The sequence below is a fragment of the Oratosquilla oratoria genome, chromosome 11, assembly GCF_046742065.1.
Source record: "Oratosquilla oratoria isolate Oo_2021 chromosome 11, ASM4674206v1, whole genome shotgun sequence".
Lineage (NCBI taxonomy): Eukaryota > Metazoa > Arthropoda > Malacostraca > Stomatopoda > Squillidae > Oratosquilla > Oratosquilla oratoria.
The window spans coordinates 4,023,120-4,028,119 of record NC_134787.1 but is presented as its reverse complement, the minus strand read 5'-3'; the positions used below and the strand labels follow the sequence as shown (position 1 = coordinate 4,028,119).

General features: G+C 50.6%; 1 protein-coding gene across 12 annotated transcripts in view; it reads right to left on the bottom strand.

The window, feature by feature from the left end:
• Nucleotides 1-5,000, bottom strand: part of Mrtf (Myocardin-related transcription factor) — a 314,147-nt gene that overhangs the window by 72,937 nt on the left and 236,210 nt on the right. Inside the window, exon 1 of one of the 12 annotated variants that reach the window (XM_076192251.1) lies at nucleotides 4,023-4,162. The exons of 10 other annotated variants lie outside the window; for them this stretch is intronic. The gene's annotated coding sequence lies outside the window, so the exon portion shown is untranslated. Of the gene's footprint in view, nucleotides 1-4,022; nucleotides 4,163-5,000 lie in introns of those variants that run through there. One more of the 12 variants, XM_076192256.1, reaches the window with a different exon arrangement.

Below are 5,000 nucleotides of genomic sequence, written 5' to 3'. Positions count from 1 at the left end.
CAGCTAGTGGCTGAGGGACACCTGCCCTGCTTGTGAAGAACACCTGTCCTGCACTGTGTTGGCGCTATTGGCAACTCCTCTCCCGGGACGGGGGCCAACGAAAACGTCTACCGAATGGCGTCACAAGGAGGAAGTCATTTACGCCTAGCGCATGGACCTCTAGACCCAGCAACTTTTCTCTTCCTCTCTCTCTCTCTCTCTCTCTCCCCACCTCTCTCTCTCTCTCTCTCTCTCTCTCTCTCACACACACACACACACACACACACACACACACACACACACACACACACACACACACACACACACACACACAATACTGATGAGATTGGCACCGTCCGACCGGCTTCGAATTTGTACCTCCACCATACCTCAACTGTATCCGATCAGCGTGACGAACATTACAATCTCATCATTCAAAGGGCTCAGGTTACGACGACGTGCTTCCTGGACCGAACCCCTCATGAAAACGTGACTGAAACCTGCGCTCTGGTGCGAGACGCATGCAATGCCGCCGCCTCCTTCTCCTCTTCCTCCTCCTCCTTGGCTGGCGGGTGGTGCGAGAAGGAGGCCTGCTCTCACCTGATGTGAAACACCTGTGTGTGTGTGTGTGTGTGTGTGTGTGTGTGTGTGTGTGTGTGTGTGTGTGTGCTCATGTACGTTTGTGTGTGTGTGTGTGTGTGTGTGTGTGTGTCTGTGTGTGTGTGTGTCTGTGTGTGTGTGTGTGTGTCTGTGTTTACGCATGTGTGTGTAATTCACCATGGTCTTGGATCTCGTGTTGGACTCGTGATCGACAGCTATTTCCCTCCAGGAAGAGAGCTCAGAGCTCATGTATGACCGACCTATGGGTAATGCTGTGACCTTACACGCTCGTGCACACGCACACAACTCCCCGGCCACGAGAGTTGGAGTAACGACTCGCGGCGCAGCGATACTGAAATTATTTCAGTATTGCTGTGTGTGTGTGTGTGTGTGTGTGTGTGTGTGTGTGTGTGTGTGTGTGTGTGTGTGTGTGTGTGTGTGTTCGGTGTCAATTAGAAAGAATGAGGAAGAGCAGAGTCCACTGAAGACACAGAAGTGTAGGTAAACTCATCCACTCGAAAGACAATAAAAAAGGAGAGAAGGAGAGAGAGAGAGACAGAGAGAGAGAGAGAGAGAGAGAGAGAGAGAGAGAGAGAGAGAGAGAGAGAGAGAGAGAGAGAGAGAGAGAGAGAGAGAGAGAGAGAGAGAGAGAGAGAGAGAGAGAGAGAGAGAGAGAGAGACGAGAACCTGTACTTCTCAAGTTCCCCCTCCCTACCACGAGAGAGGCCATCGCCCAGCGCACATTATGTCAACCACAGAGGCCCAGCGTCTGCAACCAACAAAGTGAAGTTCCGTGCTTCAAGGGAGAGTTACCCCTTCCTATCCCCCCCAACGTCCCTGATATCCACCTTGGCCTGCCGGCCTGCCTGCCTGCCGGCCTGCCAGCCAACCTGGGCACGGAGAAGTCTGCCGTTCATCCGTTTGTCCAACGCCAGGCCTGGCCAAGCTGACTCAGCCAACCAGCCAGCCAGCCAGTCAGGCTCCCTCGCCTCCCCCCCCCCTAACTCCCGTCCAGCAAGCCTCTCTCCCTCCCCCGCCCACTCTCGCCCGCTCGAGTCCGTCCTCACAACCTTGAAAAAGGTGGGCTGTTCACTAACAATCAAACCCCACCTTCCCGCCCACGCTAACGTCTCTTCGACAGTCACAGTACGTGCGCATGTTGTTGGTCTACGCAACAGCAATATCCTATATGTTTTCAACGATGCAAAGGGATGGATTAGGAGAGACAAAAATCATAACATGGGACAGATGAATGTTAAGTCCACACACCTAACCCCCCCCCCGCACACACACAAACACAACTGTGAAGTACTGTTCATTCCCGTAAAGCTTGTGTACGTAATTAGGCAACAACATTGTGTTCACACGCATGCATGCACATACATACAAGTACACACACCCATGCACAACCGTTCATTCCCGTGATTTGTGCGTAATTTGGCAACAAAATTGAGTTTACACGCATGCATGCACGTGCACCACATGTACACACACACTCTCTCTCTCACACACACACACACACACACACACATACGCACGTGAAATATGACTCATTTCCGTAGAGCTTCACTATGTAATTCATCAAGAAAACTGAGTACACACGCATGCATACACATGCACACATGTGTAGCGAGCAGGCACACACACACACACACACACACACACACACACACACAGCACACCACAGATGCTTATCTCTACCCTGCACGGCATAAAGGTACATCTAAACGCACACACAACCATAAACAAACGCGCACGCACGCACACACATACACACACACACACACACTACAACATATATGCCAAATATAAAAATGCCAGTTGATACACAGGATGCAGCATAAACGGATACTTCATAAACAAACATGAGTGTGGATCATGCGAGCGTGCACGCACACGCACACACACACACACAATAGGGTAAGTGGTTTTGTGTGTGTGTGTGTGTGTGTGTGTGTGTGTGTGTGTGTGTGTGTGTGTGTGTGTGTGTGTGTGTGTGTGTGTGTGTGTGTGTGTGTGTGTGCATTTACCTAGTTTTATTTTACGGGAAGGGGAGCTACACTCGTGGTGTCCCGCCTTTCTATCTCGCAGTGTCTAAGTGCAAACTAGACACTGTGAGATACAAGGGCGGGACACCACGAGCGTAGCACCCCTTCCCGTAAAATACAACTAGGTAAGCACACACACACACACACACACACACACACACACACGTACACAACCACTTACCCTATTGGGAGTAAATCATATAAAACAAACAAACACACTGACGCGTCACTCTCCCTCACTCGGTGCAAAATCAACTTGAATAAACACATGAATCTCGCAAAACAAACCTTGTAAAATAAGAAAAAAGATAGATACCACAACAAAGCCTACCTACACTTTCGTCTACACGTGCACAAACCGACAAAACACAATACGCACACGTCATAATACACACCCTATCTTTCAAAACGGTTCGTTCAAGAACGGCAGCCCCCTGATCCTCATGAACGAAAAGCTACGAGACCTGCGACAACATTTATTGAGAGCAACAAACGGCCGAAGGATACAGCGACGGCTGTTTCCACGCGGGCTTGTTTTTGTCGACGCCACCGCAGCCGCTGCCGCAGCAGCAACCACAACCGCACCAATAGAGATCCTGCCGGACTTGGTGTGCTATACAGCGCGGCCTGCAGCTGCTCCTGTACGTCATTCATCCGGGAGGGATATCTGTGGGTCTGCTGATACAAGCAGACGTTGCCCCACGTTACGGTAGGACAATTCATAAGATGGTGTCAACCCCTTCTAACACGTTAACGTTTTAGATATATCTGACTTTTTTTTTTAAGCCGAGAGGTGGAGGATAGATCGAGACTCCCCTTCCCAATTTATCCCATCCCCACCCCTCAACTGAATAAACTATCCTGACCCCAAGACTAAAAAAATATATAACGAACGTTGCCAAGTTGTTGTTCAAGAGCAGTTACAACAACCAATTCCATCCCGTGGAGCACTTGTTTATTTAGATCTATTTATTTTTAACGATTTTAAAATAAGTCGAGTAGGAAAGTCAACCCCCATCTTGAAATCGTCCTATGCTGGCGCCCACGGCATCATCTATACAAAGCGCCACAGCGCTGAGGGGTCAAACGGGAAGACCTACGTCTTAGGGATTTGATTTTCTTCGTCTCCACGCCTCTCGTGCACCACAACCTTAGTTTGTATGGATTCTTCTTAACTTCTCGAGGCGAAGTGCCGATGTCAACCACCGATTAAACTAGTGCCAGGCACTACATCTAATGAATGGATCACAGAGTGCCACAACAACAACAATGGAGACAAGGACACACTCGTTCAGTGACATTACTACGCTGAAAAATGTCACCAAAGTTAAATAATACTGAGAACCTACTGTCACACGAGCACAATGTCGTGTGTATATATATATGTATACTTACATTGCAGGAACTTTCGGCCTAATTCCCGGACTTTTGCCCGGTCAAAACACGAGAAAGGTAGCAGCCTGTAGTCCTTCTCTGAGACACCTTTAACAAGTGTCACTTGGCACGCTCGCATGGGACACAGAATCTCGAACACTCGTATCAACGGGGCACACCTAAACCTCGAAACACTCGTCCGCCGACCGAGAGTAAACTGAGGATCATTATCAATTGTTCTCTTCGAATTTCGGGTCACCCGGATACAGACATCACTGTTACATGCCTGCATGGCACACGCATACACACACACACATCCGTGACCAACGCGGAGTCGATTCAAACACTGAGGAATCACTTCGAAGCAGCAACCTTGCTGTCGCTTGGGGCAAACGTAAGAGTCCAGGCAATTAGATGCCCTTCTGCCCGCTAAGGGCGCTGACGGAGGGGAAGACGACCGACTGGAAGGCACAACACGTGCAGAAAGTTATGACACCGTCATCGTCTTCTTGGGCAAGAAGGCACGAACGACGCAAGGGCTCGGCGCCACCTGCTGAGACGCACTTGACCACCTGTTCACCTCACGATCTGGAAACCTCCTTAATACCACGACGACACAGAGCGTACGAGAAGGAGGAGGAGGAGGAGGAACCTGTGGCTGAGGATGCCACCACCGAACGAAAACCGACGTACCAAGATGGTTGACACTCGAGAAGCACTGGCGAAGTACGTATCCGGAGGACACAACACCGACCCTCTACGCGTCGTCGGCCGTCCACGCAATGACCACCAACTAATACGGAACCCCAGTCCACTGAAACGCAGCCGCTCCGCGTCACAGCCCAGCAGAGACTCGCGCCATATCCACACACAGCGAACCGCCTTCGACGTACCGCGACGAGCGAGCGAATGAAGGCGCGGACGGGCGGCAGGCGGACGAGTGAGCGGCGTCGACTCGATTCCTCCGTGCCGTAGTGGAGCTTAAGACTCTACACCGAT